We start from the raw sequence: 14,804 nt of genomic DNA, 5'->3' as shown, positions 1-14,804 counted from the left end.
GTGCCTTTTTTGCCTTGTGTGCCGTTTTTGCCTTGTGTGCCTTTTTTGCCTTGTGTGCCTTTTTTGCCCTGTGTGCCTTTTTTGCCTTGTGGGTGTGTTGTGGGTCAGTCAGTGTCCTGATCCCGTTGTGGGCATCGCGGTCCTAATGACCGTGAGGAGCCTCTGTGACATGGTGGGTCTTCCATGGAGGGTGATGTGTTGTGGTCGAGGCCGGTGCTGAGGGATTGTCAGGTGCCTACGGCCATACCACCCTGAGAGCGCCCGATCTCGTCTGATCTCGGAAGCTAAGCAGGGTCGGGCCCGGTTAGTACTTGGATGGGAGACCGCCTGGGAATACCGGGTGCTGTAGGCTTCTTTTGCTGCGTGCTGGGCAGCTGCTGCACGCTTTTCCTCGGGTAGTCGTGGTGAGGGGGACGAGGGAAGGGGCAGGTGTGCCTTGTGTGCCTTTTTTGCCTTGTGTGCCTTTTTTGCCCTGTGTGCCTTTTTTGCCTTGTGGGTGTGTTGTGGGTCAGTCAGTCTCTCGGTGCAGTCATGGGCAGGGGCTGTCCTGAGGGCCGTGTGGAGCCTCTGTGACATGGTGGGGCTTCCATGGAGGGAGATGTGTTGTGGTCGAGGCCGGTGCTGAGGGATTGTCAGGTGCCTACGGCCATACCACCCTGAGAGCGCCCGATCTCGTCTGATCTCGGAAGCTAAGCAGGGTCGGGCCCGGTTAGTACTTGGATGGGAGACCGCCTGGGAATACCGGGTGCTGTAGGCTTCTTTTGCTGCGTGCTGGGCAGCTGCTGCACGCTTTTCCTCGGGTAGTCGTGGTGAGGGGGACGAGGGAAGGGGCAGGTGTGCCTTGTGTGCCATTTTTGCCTTGTGTGCCTTTTTTGCCTTGTGTGCCATTTTTGCCTTGTGTGCCTTTTTTGCCTTGTGTGCCTTTCTTACCTTGTGTGCGTGTTGTGGGTCAGTCAGTCTCTCGGTGCAGTCATGGGCAGGGGCTGTCCTGAGGGCCGTGTGGAGCCTCTGTGACATGGTGGGGCTTCCATGGAGGGTGATGTGTTGTGGTTGAGGCTGGTGCTGAGGGATTGTCAGGTGCCTACGGCCATACCACCCTGAGAGCGCCCGATCTCGTCTGATCTCGGAAGCTAAGCAGGGTCGGGCCCGGTTAGTACTTGGATGGGAGACCGCCTGGGAATACCGGGTGCTGTAGGCTTCTTTTGCTGCGTGCTGGGCAGCTGCTGCACGCTTTTCCTCGGGTAGTCGTGGTGAGGGGGACGAGGGAAGGGGCAGGTGTGCCTTGTGTGCCTTTTTTGCCTTGTGTGCCTTTTTTGCCCTGTGTGCCTTTTTTGCCTTGTGGGTGTGTTGTGGGTCAGTCAGTCTCTCGGTGCAGTCATGGGCAGGGGCTGTCCTGAGGGCCGTGAGGAGCCTCTGTGACATGGTGGGGCTTCCATGGAGGGAGATGTGTTGTGGTCGAGGCCGGTGCTGAGGGATTGTCAGGTGCCTACGGCCATACCACCCTGAGAGCGCCCGATCTCGTCTGATCTCGGAAGCTAAGCAGGGTCGGGCCCGGTTAGTACTTGGATGGGAGACCGCCTGGGAATACCGGGTGCTGTAGGCTTCTTTTGCTGCGTGCTGGGCAGCTGCTGCACGCTTTTTCTCGGGCAGCCGTGGCGAGGGGGACGAGGGAAGGGCCAGGTGTGCCTTGTGTGCCTTTTTTGCCTTGTGTGCCTTTTTTGCCTTGTGTGCGTGTTGTGGGTCAGTCAGTGTCCTGATCCCGTTGCGGGCAGGGGCTGTCCTGAGGGCCATGTGGAGCCTCTGTGACATGGTGGGGCTTCCATGGAGGGTGATGTGTTGTGGTCGAGCCTGGTGCTGAGGGATTGTCAGGTGCCTACGGCCATACCACCCTGAGAGCGCCCGATCTCGTCTGATCTCGGAAGCTAAGCAGGGTCGGGCCCGGTTAGTACTTGGATGGGAGACCGCCTGGGAATACCGGGTGCTGTAGGCTTCTTTTGCTGCGTGCTGGGCAGCTGCTGCACGCTTTTGCTCGGGCAGCCGTGGCGAGGGGGACGAGGGAAGGGGCAGGTGTGCCTTGTGTGCCATTTTTGCCTTGTGTGCCTTTTTTGCCTTGTGTGCCATTTTTGCCTTGTGTGCCTTTTTTGCCTTGTGTGCCTTTCTTACCTTGTGTGCGTGTTGTGGGTCAGTCAGTCTCTCGGTGCAGTCATGGGCAGGGGCTGTCCTGAGGGCCGTGTGGAGCCTCTGTGACATGGTGGGGCTTCCATGGAGGGTGATGTGTTGTGGTTGAGGCCGGTGCTGAGGGATTGTCAGGTGCCTACGGCCATACCACCCTGAGAGCGCCCGATCTCGTCTGATCTCGGAAGCTAAGCAGGGTCGGGCCCGGTTAGTACTTGGATGGGAGACCGCCTGGGAATACCGGGTGCTGTAGGCTTCTTTTGCTGTGTGCTGGGCAGCTGCTGCACGCTTTTGCTCGGGCAGCCGTGGCGAGGGGGACGAGGGAAGGGGCAGGTGTGCCTTGTGTGCCTTTTTTGCCTTGTGTGCCTTTTTTGCCCTGTGTGCCTTTTTTGCCTTGTGGGTGTGTTGTGGGTCAGTCAGTCTCTCGGTGCAGTCATGGGCAGGGGCTGTCCTGAGGGCCGTGAGGAGCCTCTGTGACATGGTGGGGCTTCCATGGAGGGAGATGTGTTGTGGTCGAGGCCGGTGCTGAGGGATTGTCAGGTGCCTACGGCCATACCACCCTGAGAGCGCCCGATCTCGTCTGATCTCGGAAGCTAAGCAGGGTCGGGCCCGGTTAGTACTTGGATGGGAGACCGCCTGGGAATACCGGGTGCTGTAGGCTTCTTTTGCTGCGTGCTGGGCAGCTGCTGCACGCTTTTTCTCGGGCAGCCGTGGCGAGGGGGACGAGGGAAGGGCCAGGTGTGCCTTGTGTGCCTTTTTTGCCTTGTGTGCCTTTTTTGCCTTGTGTGTGTGTTGTGGGTCAGTCAGTCTCTCGGTGCAGTCATGGGCAGGGGCTGTCCTGAGGGCCGTGAGGAGCCTCTGTGACATGGTGGGGCTTCCATGGAGGGAGATGTGTTGTGGTCGAGGCCGGTGCTGAGGGATTGTCAGGTGCCTACGGCCATACCACCCTGAGAGCGCCCGATCTCGTCTGATCTCGGAAGCTAAGCAGGGTCGGGCCCGGTTAGTACTTGGATGGGAGACCGCCTGGGAATACCGGGTGCTGTAGGCTTTTTTTGTTGCGTGCTGGGCAGCTGCTGAACGTTTTTGCTCGGGCAGCCGTGGCGAGGGCCAGGAGGGAAGGGGCAGGTGTGCCTTGTGTGCCTTTTTTGCCTTGTGTGCCTTTTTTGCCTTGTGTGTGTGTTGTGGGTCAGTCAGTCTCTCGGTGCAGTCATGGGCAGGGGATGTCCTGAGGGCCGTGTGGAGCCTCTGTGACATGGTGGGGCTTCCATGGAGGGTGATGTGTTGTGGTCGAGCCTGGTGCTGAGGGATTGTCAGGTGCCTACGGCCATACCACCCTGAGAGCGCCCGATCTCGTCTGATCTCGGAAGCTAAGCAGGGTCGGGCCCGGTTAGTACTTGGATGGGAGACCGCCTGGGAATACCGGGTGCTGTAGGCTTCTTTTGCTGCGTGCTGGGCAGCTGCTGCACGCTTTTCCTCGGGTAGTCGTGGTGAGGGGGACGAGGGAAGGGGCAGGTGTGCCTTGTGTGCCATTTTTGCCTTGTGTGCCTTTTTTGCCTTGTGTGCCATTTTTGCCTTGTGTGCCTTTTTTGCCTTGTGTGCCTTTCTTACCTTGTGTGCGTGTTGTGGGTCAGTCAGTCTCTCGGTGCAGTCATGGGCAGGGGCTGTCCTGAGGGCCGTGTGGAGCCTCTGTGACATGGTGGGGCTTCCATGGAGGGTGATGTGTTGTGGTTGAGGCCGGTGCTGAGGGATTGTCAGGTGCCTACGGCCATACCACCCTGAGAGCGCCCGATCTCGTCTGATCTCGGAAGCTAAGCAGGGTCGGGCCCGGTTAGTACTTGGATGGGAGACCGCCTGGGAATACCGGGTGCTGTAGGCTTCTTTTGCTGCGTGCTGGGCAGCTGCTGCACGCTTTTCCTCGGGTAGTCGTGGTGAGGGGGACGAGGGAAGGGGCAGGTGTGCCTTGTGTGCCTTTTTTGCCTTGTGTGCCTTTTTTGCCCTGTGTGCCTTTTTTGCCTTGTGGGTGTGTTGTGGGTCAGTCAGTCTCTCGGTGCAGTCATGGGCAGGGGCTGTCCTGAGGGCCGTGAGGAGCCTCTGTGACATGGTGGGGCTTCCATGGAGGGAGATGTGTTGTGGTCGAGGCCGGTGCTGAGGGATTGTCAGGTGCCTACGGCCATACCACCCTGAGAGCGCCCGATCTCGTCTGATCTCGGAAGCTAAGCAGGGTCGGGCCCGGTTAGTACTTGGATGGGAGACCGCCTGGGAATACCGGGTGCTGTAGGCTTCTTTTGCTGCGTGCTGGGCAGCTGCTGCACGCTTTTGCTCGGGCAGCCGTGGCGAGGGGGACGAGGGAAGGGGCAGGTGTGCCTTGTGTGCCTTTTTTGCCTTGTGTGCCGTTTTTGCCTTGTGTGCCTTTTTTGCCTTGTGTGACTTTCTTAACTTGTGTGCGTGTTGTGGGTCAGTCAGTCTCTCGGTGCAGTCATGGGCAGGGGCTGTCCTGAGGGCCGTGTGGAGCCTCTGTGACATGGTGGGGCTTCCATGGAGGGAGATGTGTTGTGGTCGAGGCCGGTGCTGAGGGATTGTCAGGTGCCTACGGCCATACCACCCTGAGAGCGCCCGATCTCGTCTGATCTCGGAAGCTAAGCAGGGTCGGGCCCGGTTAGTACTTGGATGGGAGACCGCCTGGGAATACCGGGTGCTGTAGGCTTCTTTTGCTGCGTGCTGGGCAGCTGCTGCACGCTTTTCCTCGGGTAGTCGTGGTGAGGGGGACGAGGGAAGGGGCAGGTGTGCCTTGTGTGCCATTTTTGCCTTGTGTGCCTTTTTTGCCTTGTGTGCCATTTTTGCCTTGTGTGCCTTTTTTGCCTTGTGTGCCTTTCTTACCTTGTGTGCGTGTTGTGGGTCAGTCAGTCTCTCGGTGCAGTCATGGGCAGGGGCTGTCCTGAGGGCCGTGTGGAGCCTCTGTGACATGGTGGGGCTTCCATGGAGGGTGATGTGTTGTGGTTGAGGCCGGTGCTGAGGGATTGTCAGGTGCCTACGGCCATACCACCCTGAGAGCGCCCGATCTCGTCTGATCTCGGAAGCTAAGCAGGGTCGGGCCCGGTTAGTACTTGGATGGGAGACCGCCTGGGAATACCGGGTGCTGTAGGCTTCTTTTGCTGCGTGCTGGGCAGCTGCTGCACGCTTTTCCTCGGGTAGTCGTGGTGAGGGGGACGAGGGAAGGGGCAGGTGTGCCTTGTGTGCCTTTTTTGCCTTGTGTGCCTTTTTTGCCCTGTGTGCCTTTTTTGCCTTGTGGGTGTGTTGTGGGTCAGTCAGTCTCTCGGTGCAGTCATGGGCAGGGGCTGTCCTGAGGGCCGTGAGGAGCCTCTGTGACATGGTGGGGCTTCCATGGAGGGAGATGTGTTGTGGTCGAGGCCGGTGCTGAGGGATTGTCAGGTGCCTACGGCCATACCACCCTGAGAGCGCCCGATCTCGTCTGATCTCGGAAGCTAAGCAGGGTCGGGCCCGGTTAGTACTTGGATGGGAGACCGCCTGGGAATACCGGGTGCTGTAGGCTTCTTTTGCTGCGTGCTGGGCAGCTGCTGCACGCTTTTTCTCGGGCAGCCGTGGCGAGGGGGACGAGGGAAGGGCCAGGTGTGCCTTGTGTGCCTTTTTTGCCTTGTGTGCCATTTTTGCCTTGTGTGCCTTTTTTGCCTTGTGTGCCTTTCTTACCTTGTGTGCGTGTTGTGGGTCAGTCAGTCTCTCGGTGCAGTCATGGGCAGGGGCTGTCCTGAGGGCCGTGTGGAGCCTCTGTGACATGGTGGGGCTTCCATGGAGGGTGATGTGTTGTGGTTGAGGCTGGTGCTGAGGGATTGTCAGGTGCCTACGGCCATACCACCCTGAGAGCGCCCGATCTCGTCTGATCTCGGAAGCTAAGCAGGGTCGGGCCCGGTTAGTACTTGGATGGGAGACCGCCTGGGAATACCGGGTGCTGTAGGCTTCTTTTGCTGCGTGCTGGGCAGCTGCTGCACGCTTTTCCTCGGGTAGTCGTGGTGAGGGGGACGAGGGAAGGGGCAGGTGTGCCTTGTGTGCCTTTTTTGCCTTGTGTGCCTTTTTTGCCCTGTGTGCCTTTTTTGCCTTGTGGGTGTGTTGTGGGTCAGTCAGTCTCTCGGTGCAGTCATGGGCAGGGGCTGTCCTGAGGGCCGTGAGGAGCCTCTGTGACATGGTGGGGCTTCCATGGAGGGAGATGTGTTGTGGTCGAGGCCGGTGCTGAGGGATTGTCAGGTGCCTACGGCCATACCACCCTGAGAGCGCCCGATCTCGTCTGATCTCGGAAGCTAAGCAGGGTCGGGCCCGGTTAGTACTTGGATGGGAGACCGCCTGGGAATACCGGGTGCTGTAGGCTTCTTTTGCTGCGTGCTGGGCAGCTGCTGCACGCTTTTTCTCGGGCAGCCGTGGCGAGGGGGACGAGGGAAGGGCCAGGTGTGCCTTGTGTGCCTTTTTTGCCTTGTGTGCCTTTTTTGCCTTGTGTGCGTGTTGTGGGTCAGTCAGTGTCCTGATCCCGTTGCGGGCAGGGGCTGTCCTGAGGGCCATGTGGAGCCTCTGTGACATGGTGGGGCTTCCATGGAGGGTGATGTGTTGTGGTCGAGCCTGGTGCTGAGGGATTGTCAGGTGCCTACGGCCATACCACCCTGAGAGCGCCCGATCTCGTCTGATCTCGGAAGCTAAGCAGGGTCGGGCCCGGTTAGTACTTGGATGGGAGACCGCCTGGGAATACCGGGTGCTGTAGGCTTCTTTTGCTGCGTGCTGGGCAGCTGCTGCACGCTTTTGCTCGGGCAGCCGTGGCGAGGGGGACGAGGGAAGGGGCAGGTGTGCCTTGTGTGCCATTTTTGCCTTGTGTGCCTTTTTTGCCTTGTGTGCCATTTTTGCCTTGTGTGCCTTTTTTGCCTTGTGTGCCTTTCTTACCTTGTGTGCGTGTTGTGGGTCAGTCAGTCTCTCGGTGCAGTCATGGGCAGGGGCTGTCCTGAGGGCCGTGTGGAGCCTCTGTGACATGGTGGGGCTTCCATGGAGGGTGATGTGTTGTGGTTGAGGCCGGTGCTGAGGGATTGTCAGGTGCCTACGGCCATACCACCCTGAGAGCGCCCGATCTCGTCTGATCTCGGAAGCTAAGCAGGGTCGGGCCCGGTTAGTACTTGGATGGGAGACCGCCTGGGAATACCGGGTGCTGTAGGCTTCTTTTGCTGTGTGCTGGGCAGCTGCTGCACGCTTTTGCTCGGGCAGCCGTGGCGAGGGGGACGAGGGAAGGGGCAGGTGTGCCTTGTGTGCCTTTTTTGCCTTGTGTGCCTTTTTTGCCCTGTGTGCCTTTTTTGCCTTGTGGGTGTGTTGTGGGTCAGTCAGTCTCTCGGTGCAGTCATGGGCAGGGGCTGTCCTGAGGGCCGTGAGGAGCCTCTGTGACATGGTGGGGCTTCCATGGAGGGAGATGTGTTGTGGTCGAGGCCGGTGCTGAGGGATTGTCAGGTGCCTACGGCCATACCACCCTGAGAGCGCCCGATCTCGTCTGATCTCGGAAGCTAAGCAGGGTCGGGCCCGGTTAGTACTTGGATGGGAGACCGCCTGGGAATACCGGGTGCTGTAGGCTTCTTTTGCTGCGTGCTGGGCAGCTGCTGCACGCTTTTTCTCGGGCAGCCGTGGCGAGGGGGACGAGGGAAGGGCCAGGTGTGCCTTGTGTGCCTTTTTTGCCTTGTGTGCCTTTTTTGCCTTGTGTGTGTGTTGTGGGTCAGTCAGTCTCTCGGTGCAGTCATGGGCAGGGGCTGTCCTGAGGGCCGTGAGGAGCCTCTGTGACATGGTGGGGCTTCCATGGAGGGAGATGTGTTGTGGTCGAGGCCGGTGCTGAGGGATTGTCAGGTGCCTACGGCCATACCACCCTGAGAGCGCCCGATCTCGTCTGATCTCGGAAGCTAAGCAGGGTCGGGCCCGGTTAGTACTTGGATGGGAGACCGCCTGGGAATACCGGGTGCTGTAGGCTTTTTTTGTTGCGTGCTGGGCAGCTGCTGAACGTTTTTGCTCGGGCAGCCGTGGCGAGGGCCAGGAGGGAAGGGGCAGGTGTGCCTTGTGTGCCTTTTTTGCCTTGTGTGCCTTTTTTGCCTTGTGTGTGTGTTGTGGGTCAGTCAGTCTCTCGGTGCAGTCATGGGCAGGGGATGTCCTGAGGGCCGTGTGGAGCCTCTGTGACATGGTGGGGCTTCCATGGAGGGTGATGTGTTGTGGTCGAGCCTGGTGCTGAGGGATTGTCAGGTGCCTACGGCCATACCACCCTGAGAGCGCCCGATCTCGTCTGATCTCGGAAGCTAAGCAGGGTCGGGCCCGGTTAGTACTTGGATGGGAGACCGCCTGGGAATACCGGGTGCTGTAGGCTTCTTTTGCTGCGTGCTGGGCAGCTGCTGCACGCTTTTCCTCGGGTAGTCGTGGTGAGGGGGACGAGGGAAGGGGCAGGTGTGCCTTGTGTGCCATTTTTGCCTTGTGTGCCTTTTTTGCCTTGTGTGCCATTTTTGCCTTGTGTGCCTTTTTTGCCTTGTGTGCCTTTCTTACCTTGTGTGCGTGTTGTGGGTCAGTCAGTCTCTCGGTGCAGTCATGGGCAGGGGCTGTCCTGAGGGCCGTGTGGAGCCTCTGTGACATGGTGGGGCTTCCATGGAGGGTGATGTGTTGTGGTTGAGGCCGGTGCTGAGGGATTGTCAGGTGCCTACGGCCATACCACCCTGAGAGCGCCCGATCTCGTCTGATCTCGGAAGCTAAGCAGGGTCGGGCCCGGTTAGTACTTGGATGGGAGACCGCCTGGGAATACCGGGTGCTGTAGGCTTCTTTTGCTGCGTGCTGGGCAGCTGCTGCACGCTTTTCCTCGGGTAGTCGTGGTGAGGGGGACGAGGGAAGGGGCAGGTGTGCCTTGTGTGCCTTTTTTGCCTTGTGTGCCTTTTTTGCCCTGTGTGCCTTTTTTGCCTTGTGGGTGTGTTGTGGGTCAGTCAGTCTCTCGGTGCAGTCATGGGCAGGGGCTGTCCTGAGGGCCGTGAGGAGCCTCTGTGACATGGTGGGGCTTCCATGGAGGGAGATGTGTTGTGGTCGAGGCCGGTGCTGAGGGATTGTCAGGTGCCTACGGCCATACCACCCTGAGAGCGCCCGATCTCGTCTGATCTCGGAAGCTAAGCAGGGTCGGGCCCGGTTAGTACTTGGATGGGAGACCGCCTGGGAATACCGGGTGCTGTAGGCTTCTTTTGCTGCGTGCTGGGCAGCTGCTGCACGCTTTTGCTCGGGCAGCCGTGGCGAGGGGGACGAGGGAAGGGGCAGGTGTGCCTTGTGTGCCTTTTTTGCCTTGTGTGCCGTTTTTGCCTTGTGTGCCTTTTTTGCCTTGTGTGACTTTCTTAACTTGTGTGCGTGTTGTGGGTCAGTCAGTCTCTCGGTGCAGTCATGGGCAGGGGCTGTCCTGAGGGCCGTGTGGAGCCTCTGTGACATGGTGGGGCTTCCATGGAGGGAGATGTGTTGTGGTCGAGGCCGGTGCTGAGGGATTGTCAGGTGCCTACGGCCATACCACCCTGAGAGCGCCCGATCTCGTCTGATCTCGGAAGCTAAGCAGGGTCGGGCCCGGTTAGTACTTGGATGGGAGACCGCCTGGGAATACCGGGTGCTGTAGGCTTCTTTTGCTGCGTGCTGGGCAGCTGCTGCACGCTTTTCCTCGGGTAGTCGTGGTGAGGGGGACGAGGGAAGGGGCAGGTGTGCCTTGTGTGCCATTTTTGCCTTGTGTGCCTTTTTTGCCTTGTGTGCCATTTTTGCCTTGTGTGCCTTTTTTGCCTTGTGTGCCTTTCTTACCTTGTGTGCGTGTTGTGGGTCAGTCAGTCTCTCGGTGCAGTCATGGGCAGGGGCTGTCCTGAGGGCCGTGTGGAGCCTCTGTGACATGGTGGGGCTTCCATGGAGGGTGATGTGTTGTGGTTGAGGCCGGTGCTGAGGGATTGTCAGGTGCCTACGGCCATACCACCCTGAGAGCGCCCGATCTCGTCTGATCTCGGAAGCTAAGCAGGGTCGGGCCCGGTTAGTACTTGGATGGGAGACCGCCTGGGAATACCGGGTGCTGTAGGCTTCTTTTGCTGCGTGCTGGGCAGCTGCTGCACGCTTTTCCTCGGGTAGTCGTGGTGAGGGGGACGAGGGAAGGGGCAGGTGTGCCTTGTGTGCCTTTTTTGCCTTGTGTGCCTTTTTTGCCCTGTGTGCCTTTTTTGCCTTGTGGGTGTGTTGTGGGTCAGTCAGTCTCTCGGTGCAGTCATGGGCAGGGGCTGTCCTGAGGGCCGTGAGGAGCCTCTGTGACATGGTGGGGCTTCCATGGAGGGAGATGTGTTGTGGTCGAGGCCGGTGCTGAGGGATTGTCAGGTGCCTACGGCCATACCACCCTGAGAGCGCCCGATCTCGTCTGATCTCGGAAGCTAAGCAGGGTCGGGCCCGGTTAGTACTTGGATGGGAGACCGCCTGGGAATACCGGGTGCTGTAGGCTTCTTTTGCTGCGTGCTGGGCAGCTGCTGCACGCTTTTTCTCGGGCAGCCGTGGCGAGGGGGACGAGGGAAGGGCCAGGTGTGCCTTGTGTGCCTTTTTTGCCTTGTGTGCCTTTTTTGCCTTGTGTGTGTGTTGTGGGTCAGTCAGTCTCTCGGTGCAGTCATGGGCAGGGGCTGTCCTGAGGGCCGTGAGGAGCCTCTGTGACATGGTGGGGCTTCCATGGAGGGTGATGTGTTGTGGTCGAGGCCGGTGCTGAGGGATTGTCAGGTGCCTACGGCCATACCACCCTGAGAGCGCCCGATCTCGTCTGATCTCGGAAGCTAAGCAGGGTCGGGCCCGGTTAGTACTTGGATGGGAGACCGCCTGGGAATACCGGGTGCTGTAGGCTTTTTTTGTTGCGTGCTGGGCAGCTGCTGAACGTTTTTGCTCGGGCAGCCGTGGCGAGGGCCAGGAGGGAAGGGGCAGGTGTGCCTTGTGTGCCTTTTTTGCCTTGTGTGCCTTTTTTGCCTTGTGTGTGTGTTGTGGGTCAGTCAGTCTCTCGGTGCAGTCATGGGCAGGGGCTGTCCTGAGGGCCGTGAGGAGCCTCTGTGACATGGTGGGGCTTCCATGGAGGGTGATGTGTTGTGGTCGAGCCTGGTGCTGAGGGATTGTCAGGTGCCTACGGCCATACCACCCTGAGAGCGCCCGATCTCGTCTGATCTCGGAAGCTAAGCAGGGTCGGGCCCGGTTAGTACTTGGATGGGAGACCGCCTGGGAATACCGGGTGCTGTAGGCTTCTTTTGCTGCGTGCTGGGCAGCTGCTGCACGCTTTTCCTCGGGTAGTCGTGGTGAGGGGGACGAGGGAAGGGGCAGGTGTGCCTTGTGTGCCATTTTTGCCTTGTGTGCCTTTTTTGCCTTGTGTGCCATTTTTGCCTTGTGTGCCTTTTTTGCCTTGTGTGCCTTTCTTACCTTGTGTGCGTGTTGTGGGTCAGTCAGTCTCTCGGTGCAGTCATGGGCAGGGGCTGTCCTGAGGGCCGTGTGGAGCCTCTGTGACATGGTGGGGCTTCCATGGAGGGTGATGTGTTGTGGTTGAGGCCGGTGCTGAGGGATTGTCAGGTGCCTACGGCCATACCACCCTGAGAGCGCCCAATCTCGTCTGATCTCGGAAGCTAAGCAGGGTCGGGCCCGGTTAGTACTTGGATGGGAGACCGCCTGGGAATACCGGGTGCTGTAGGCTTCTTTTGCTGCGTGCTGGGCAGCTGCTGCACGCTTTTCCTCGGGTAGTCGTGGTGAGGGGGACGAGGGAAGGGGCAGGTGTGCCTTGTGTGCCTTTTTTGCCTTGTGTGCCTTTTTTGCCCTGTGTGCCTTTTTTGCCTTGTGGGTGTGTTGTGGGTCAGTCAGTCTCTCGGTGCAGTCATGGGCAGGGGCTGTCCTGAGGGCCGTGAGGAGCCTCTGTGACATGGTGGGGCTTCCATGGAGGGAGATGTGTTGTGGTCGAGGCCGGTGCTGAGGGATTGTCAGGTGCCTACGGCCATACCACCCTGAGAGCGCCCGATCTCGTCTGATCTCGGAAGCTAAGCAGGGTCGGGCCCGGTTAGTACTTGGATGGGAGACCGCCTGGGAATACCGGGTGCTGTAGGCTTCTTTTGCTGCGTGCTGGGCAGCTGCTGCACGCTTTTGCTCGGGCAGCCGTGGCGAGGGGGACGAGGGAAGGGGCAGGTGTGCCTTGTGTGCCTTTTTTGCCTTGTGTGCCGTTTTTGCCTTGTGTGCCTTTTTTGCCTTGTGTGACTTTCTTAACTTGTGTGCGTGTTGTGGGTCAGTCAGTCTCTCGGTGCAGTCATGGGCAGGGGCTGTCCTGAGGGCCGTGTGGAGCCTCTGTGACATGGTGGGGCTTCCATGGAGGGAGATGTGTTGTGGTCGAGGCCGGTGCTGAGGGATTGTCAGGTGCCTACGGCCATACCACCCTGAGAGCGCCCGATCTCGTCTGATCTCGGAAGCTAAGCAGGGTCGGGCCCGGTTAGTACTTGGATGGGAGACCGCCTGGGAATACCGGGTGCTGTAGGCTTCTTTTGCTGCGTGCTGGGCAGCTGCTGCACGCTTTTCCTCGGGTAGTCGTGGTGAGGGGGACGAGGGAAGGGGCAGGTGTGCCTTGTGTGCCATTTTTGCCTTGTGTGCCTTTTTTGCCTTGTGTGCCATTTTTGCCTTGTGTGCCTTTTTTGCCTTGTGTGCCTTTCTTACCTTGTGTGCGTGTTGTGGGTCAGTCAGTCTCTCGGTGCAGTCATGGGCAGGGGCTGTCCTGAGGGCCGTGTGGAGCCTCTGTGACATGGTGGGGCTTCCATGGAGGGTGATGTGTTGTGGTTGAGGCCGGTGCTGAGGGATTGTCAGGTGCCTACGGCCATACCACCCTGAGAGCGCCCGATCTCGTCTGATCTCGGAAGCTAAGCAGGGTCGGGCCCGGTTAGTACTTGGATGGGAGACCGCCTGGGAATACCGGGTGCTGTAGGCTTCTTTTGCTGCGTGCTGGGCAGCTGCTGCACGCTTTTCCTCGGGTAGTCGTGGTGAGGGGGACGAGGGAAGGGGCAGGTGTGCCTTGTGTGCCTTTTTTGCCTTGTGTGCCTTTTTTGCCCTGTGTGCCTTTTTTGCCTTGTGGGTGTGTTGTGGGTCAGTCAGTCTCTCGGTGCAGTCATGGGCAGGGGCTGTCCTGAGGGCCGTGAGGAGCCTCTGTGACATGGTGGGGCTTCCATGGAGGGAGATGTGTTGTGGTCGAGGCCGGTGCTGAGGGATTGTCAGGTGCCTACGGCCATACCACCCTGAGAGCGCCCGATCTCGTCTGATCTCGGAAGCTAAGCAGGGTCGGGCCCGGTTAGTACTTGGATGGGAGACCGCCTGGGAATACCGGGTGCTGTAGGCTTCTTTTGCTGCGTGCTGGGCAGCTGCTGCACGCTTTTTCTCGGGCAGCCGTGGCGAGGGGGACGAGGGAAGGGCCAGGTGTGCCTTGTGTGCCTTTTTTGCCTTGTGTGCCTTTTTTGCCTTGTGTGCGTGTTGTGGGTCAGTCAGTGTCCTGATCTCGTTGCGGGCAGGGGCTGTCCTGAGGGCCATGTGGAGCCTCTGTGACATGGTGGGGCTTCCATGGAGGGTGATGTGTTGTGGTCGAGGCCGGTGCTGAGGGATTGTCAGGTGCCTACGGCCATACCACCCTGAGAGCGCCCGATCTCGTCTGATCTCGGAAGCTAAGCAGGGTCGGGCCCGGTTAGTACTTGGATGGGAGACCGCCTGGGAATACCGGGTGCTGTAGGCTTCTTTTGCTGCGTGCTGGGCAGCTGCTGCACGCTTTTCCTCGGGTAGTCGTGGTGAGGGGGACGAGGGAAGGGGCAGGTGTGCCTTGTGTGCCTTTTTTGCCTTGTGTGCCTTTTTTGCCCTGTGTGCCTTTTTTGCCTTGTGGGTGTGTTGTGGGTCAGTCAGTCTCTCGGTGCAGTCATGGGCAGGGGCTGTCCTGAGGGCCGTGAGGAGCCTCTGTGACATGGTGGGGCTTCCATGGAGGGAGATGTGTTGTGGTCGAGGCCGGTGCTGAGGGATTGTCAGGTGCCTACGGCCATACCACCCTGAGAGCGCCCGATCTCGTCTGATCTCGGAAGCTAAGCAGGGTCGGGCCCGGTTAGTACTTGGATGGGAGACCGCCTGGGAATACCGGGTGCTGTAGGCTTCTTTTGCTGCGTGCTGGGCAGCTGCTGCACGCTTTTTCTCGGGCAGCCGTGGCGAGGGGGACGAGGGAAGGGCCAGGTGTGCCTTGTGTGCCTTTTTTGCCTTGTGTGCCTTTTTTGCCTTGTGTGCGTGTTGTGGGTCAGTCAGTGTCCTGATCCCGTTGCGGGCAGGGGCTGTCCTGAGGGCCATGTGGAGCCTCTGTGACATGGTGGGGCTTCCATGGAGGGTGATGTGTTGTGGTCGAGCCTGGTGCTGAGGGATTGTCAGGTGCCTACGGCCATACCACCCTGAGAGCGCCCGATCTCGTCTGATCTCGGAAGCTAAGCAGGGTCGGGCCCGGTTAGTACTTGGATGGGAGACCGCCTGGGAATACCGGGTGCTGTAGGCTTCTTTTGCTGCGTGCTGGGCAGCTGCTGCACGCTTTTGCTCGGGCAGCCGTGGCGAGGGGG

General features: G+C 59.6%; 36 non-coding genes across 36 annotated transcripts; all 36 read left to right on the top strand.

Moving 5' to 3' along the window:
* The first annotated feature begins 233 nt into the window (after nt 1-233).
* On the top strand, nt 234-352 carry LOC144246838 (5S ribosomal RNA). Its single transcript, XR_013340569.2, has one exon. It is a non-coding gene; the product is annotated as a 5S ribosomal RNA (ribosomal RNA).
* Nucleotides 353-638: 286 nt separating this feature from the next.
* On the top strand, nt 639-757 carry LOC144246870 (5S ribosomal RNA). The gene has a single exon (XR_013340601.2). It is a non-coding gene; the product is annotated as a 5S ribosomal RNA (ribosomal RNA).
* Nucleotides 758-1,079: 322 nt separating this feature from the next.
* Nucleotides 1,080-1,198, top strand: LOC144246903 (5S ribosomal RNA). Its single transcript, XR_013340635.1, has one exon. It is a non-coding gene; the product is annotated as a 5S ribosomal RNA (ribosomal RNA).
* A 286-nt stretch (nt 1,199-1,484) lies between these two features.
* Nucleotides 1,485-1,603, top strand: LOC144246902 (5S ribosomal RNA). Its single transcript, XR_013340634.1, has one exon. It is a non-coding gene; the product is annotated as a 5S ribosomal RNA (ribosomal RNA).
* A 268-nt stretch (nt 1,604-1,871) lies between these two features.
* On the top strand, nt 1,872-1,990 carry LOC146766614 (5S ribosomal RNA). The gene has a single exon (XR_014957452.1). It is a non-coding gene; the product is annotated as a 5S ribosomal RNA (ribosomal RNA).
* A 322-nt stretch (nt 1,991-2,312) lies between these two features.
* LOC146766613 (5S ribosomal RNA) lies at nt 2,313-2,431 on the top strand. Its single transcript, XR_014957451.1, has one exon. It is a non-coding gene; the product is annotated as a 5S ribosomal RNA (ribosomal RNA).
* Nucleotides 2,432-2,717: 286 nt separating this feature from the next.
* Nucleotides 2,718-2,836, top strand: LOC144246879 (5S ribosomal RNA). The gene has a single exon (XR_013340610.1). It is a non-coding gene; the product is annotated as a 5S ribosomal RNA (ribosomal RNA).
* Nucleotides 2,837-3,104: 268 nt separating this feature from the next.
* On the top strand, nt 3,105-3,223 carry LOC116184763 (5S ribosomal RNA). Its single transcript, XR_013340617.1, has one exon. It is a non-coding gene; the product is annotated as a 5S ribosomal RNA (ribosomal RNA).
* Nucleotides 3,224-3,491: 268 nt separating this feature from the next.
* On the top strand, nt 3,492-3,610 carry LOC144246915 (5S ribosomal RNA). Its single transcript, XR_013340647.2, has one exon. It is a non-coding gene; the product is annotated as a 5S ribosomal RNA (ribosomal RNA).
* A 322-nt stretch (nt 3,611-3,932) lies between these two features.
* LOC144246858 (5S ribosomal RNA) lies at nt 3,933-4,051 on the top strand. Its single transcript, XR_013340589.2, has one exon. It is a non-coding gene; the product is annotated as a 5S ribosomal RNA (ribosomal RNA).
* A 286-nt stretch (nt 4,052-4,337) lies between these two features.
* On the top strand, nt 4,338-4,456 carry LOC144246911 (5S ribosomal RNA). Its single transcript, XR_013340643.2, has one exon. It is a non-coding gene; the product is annotated as a 5S ribosomal RNA (ribosomal RNA).
* A 304-nt stretch (nt 4,457-4,760) lies between these two features.
* LOC144246877 (5S ribosomal RNA) lies at nt 4,761-4,879 on the top strand. Its single transcript, XR_013340608.1, has one exon. It is a non-coding gene; the product is annotated as a 5S ribosomal RNA (ribosomal RNA).
* A 322-nt stretch (nt 4,880-5,201) lies between these two features.
* LOC146766612 (5S ribosomal RNA) lies at nt 5,202-5,320 on the top strand. The gene has a single exon (XR_014957450.1). It is a non-coding gene; the product is annotated as a 5S ribosomal RNA (ribosomal RNA).
* A 286-nt stretch (nt 5,321-5,606) lies between these two features.
* Nucleotides 5,607-5,725, top strand: LOC144246897 (5S ribosomal RNA). The gene has a single exon (XR_013340629.1). It is a non-coding gene; the product is annotated as a 5S ribosomal RNA (ribosomal RNA).
* Nucleotides 5,726-6,029: 304 nt separating this feature from the next.
* Nucleotides 6,030-6,148, top strand: LOC144246896 (5S ribosomal RNA). Its single transcript, XR_013340628.1, has one exon. It is a non-coding gene; the product is annotated as a 5S ribosomal RNA (ribosomal RNA).
* Nucleotides 6,149-6,434: 286 nt separating this feature from the next.
* LOC144246865 (5S ribosomal RNA) lies at nt 6,435-6,553 on the top strand. The gene has a single exon (XR_013340596.2). It is a non-coding gene; the product is annotated as a 5S ribosomal RNA (ribosomal RNA).
* A 268-nt stretch (nt 6,554-6,821) lies between these two features.
* On the top strand, nt 6,822-6,940 carry LOC144246849 (5S ribosomal RNA). Its single transcript, XR_013340580.2, has one exon. It is a non-coding gene; the product is annotated as a 5S ribosomal RNA (ribosomal RNA).
* A 322-nt stretch (nt 6,941-7,262) lies between these two features.
* LOC144246886 (5S ribosomal RNA) lies at nt 7,263-7,381 on the top strand. Its single transcript, XR_013340618.1, has one exon. It is a non-coding gene; the product is annotated as a 5S ribosomal RNA (ribosomal RNA).
* Nucleotides 7,382-7,667: 286 nt separating this feature from the next.
* LOC146766611 (5S ribosomal RNA) lies at nt 7,668-7,786 on the top strand. The gene has a single exon (XR_014957471.1). It is a non-coding gene; the product is annotated as a 5S ribosomal RNA (ribosomal RNA).
* A 268-nt stretch (nt 7,787-8,054) lies between these two features.
* On the top strand, nt 8,055-8,173 carry LOC146766610 (5S ribosomal RNA). The gene has a single exon (XR_014957470.1). It is a non-coding gene; the product is annotated as a 5S ribosomal RNA (ribosomal RNA).
* Nucleotides 8,174-8,441: 268 nt separating this feature from the next.
* LOC146766609 (5S ribosomal RNA) lies at nt 8,442-8,560 on the top strand. Its single transcript, XR_014957469.1, has one exon. It is a non-coding gene; the product is annotated as a 5S ribosomal RNA (ribosomal RNA).
* A 322-nt stretch (nt 8,561-8,882) lies between these two features.
* On the top strand, nt 8,883-9,001 carry LOC144246898 (5S ribosomal RNA). Its single transcript, XR_013340630.1, has one exon. It is a non-coding gene; the product is annotated as a 5S ribosomal RNA (ribosomal RNA).
* Nucleotides 9,002-9,287: 286 nt separating this feature from the next.
* On the top strand, nt 9,288-9,406 carry LOC146766608 (5S ribosomal RNA). Its single transcript, XR_014957468.1, has one exon. It is a non-coding gene; the product is annotated as a 5S ribosomal RNA (ribosomal RNA).
* Nucleotides 9,407-9,710: 304 nt separating this feature from the next.
* Nucleotides 9,711-9,829, top strand: LOC146766607 (5S ribosomal RNA). The gene has a single exon (XR_014957467.1). It is a non-coding gene; the product is annotated as a 5S ribosomal RNA (ribosomal RNA).
* Nucleotides 9,830-10,151: 322 nt separating this feature from the next.
* Nucleotides 10,152-10,270, top strand: LOC146766606 (5S ribosomal RNA). Its single transcript, XR_014957466.1, has one exon. It is a non-coding gene; the product is annotated as a 5S ribosomal RNA (ribosomal RNA).
* Nucleotides 10,271-10,556: 286 nt separating this feature from the next.
* On the top strand, nt 10,557-10,675 carry LOC144246900 (5S ribosomal RNA). Its single transcript, XR_013340632.1, has one exon. It is a non-coding gene; the product is annotated as a 5S ribosomal RNA (ribosomal RNA).
* A 268-nt stretch (nt 10,676-10,943) lies between these two features.
* LOC146766605 (5S ribosomal RNA) lies at nt 10,944-11,062 on the top strand. Its single transcript, XR_014957465.1, has one exon. It is a non-coding gene; the product is annotated as a 5S ribosomal RNA (ribosomal RNA).
* Nucleotides 11,063-11,330: 268 nt separating this feature from the next.
* LOC144246828 (5S ribosomal RNA) lies at nt 11,331-11,449 on the top strand. Its single transcript, XR_013340559.2, has one exon. It is a non-coding gene; the product is annotated as a 5S ribosomal RNA (ribosomal RNA).
* A 322-nt stretch (nt 11,450-11,771) lies between these two features.
* Nucleotides 11,772-11,890, top strand: LOC146766604 (5S ribosomal RNA). The gene has a single exon (XR_014957453.1). It is a non-coding gene; the product is annotated as a 5S ribosomal RNA (ribosomal RNA).
* A 286-nt stretch (nt 11,891-12,176) lies between these two features.
* On the top strand, nt 12,177-12,295 carry LOC146766603 (5S ribosomal RNA). Its single transcript, XR_014957464.1, has one exon. It is a non-coding gene; the product is annotated as a 5S ribosomal RNA (ribosomal RNA).
* A 304-nt stretch (nt 12,296-12,599) lies between these two features.
* On the top strand, nt 12,600-12,718 carry LOC144246861 (5S ribosomal RNA). The gene has a single exon (XR_013340592.2). It is a non-coding gene; the product is annotated as a 5S ribosomal RNA (ribosomal RNA).
* A 322-nt stretch (nt 12,719-13,040) lies between these two features.
* Nucleotides 13,041-13,159, top strand: LOC144246853 (5S ribosomal RNA). Its single transcript, XR_013340584.2, has one exon. It is a non-coding gene; the product is annotated as a 5S ribosomal RNA (ribosomal RNA).
* Nucleotides 13,160-13,445: 286 nt separating this feature from the next.
* Nucleotides 13,446-13,564, top strand: LOC144246913 (5S ribosomal RNA). The gene has a single exon (XR_014957463.1). It is a non-coding gene; the product is annotated as a 5S ribosomal RNA (ribosomal RNA).
* A 268-nt stretch (nt 13,565-13,832) lies between these two features.
* LOC144246880 (5S ribosomal RNA) lies at nt 13,833-13,951 on the top strand. Its single transcript, XR_013340611.1, has one exon. It is a non-coding gene; the product is annotated as a 5S ribosomal RNA (ribosomal RNA).
* A 286-nt stretch (nt 13,952-14,237) lies between these two features.
* On the top strand, nt 14,238-14,356 carry LOC144246852 (5S ribosomal RNA). The gene has a single exon (XR_013340583.1). It is a non-coding gene; the product is annotated as a 5S ribosomal RNA (ribosomal RNA).
* Nucleotides 14,357-14,624: 268 nt separating this feature from the next.
* On the top strand, nt 14,625-14,743 carry LOC144246831 (5S ribosomal RNA). Its single transcript, XR_013340562.2, has one exon. It is a non-coding gene; the product is annotated as a 5S ribosomal RNA (ribosomal RNA).
* Nucleotides 14,744-14,804: the final 61 nt, after the last annotated feature.

This window comes from Lonchura striata, chromosome 9 (genome assembly GCF_050655825.1).
Source record: "Lonchura striata isolate lonStrDom1 chromosome 9, ASM5065582v1, whole genome shotgun sequence".
Classification (NCBI taxonomy): domain Eukaryota; kingdom Metazoa; phylum Chordata; class Aves; order Passeriformes; family Estrildidae; genus Lonchura; species Lonchura striata.
Note: the sequence above shows the minus strand (reverse complement) of the source record. Positions and strands in the feature narration are given on the sequence as shown.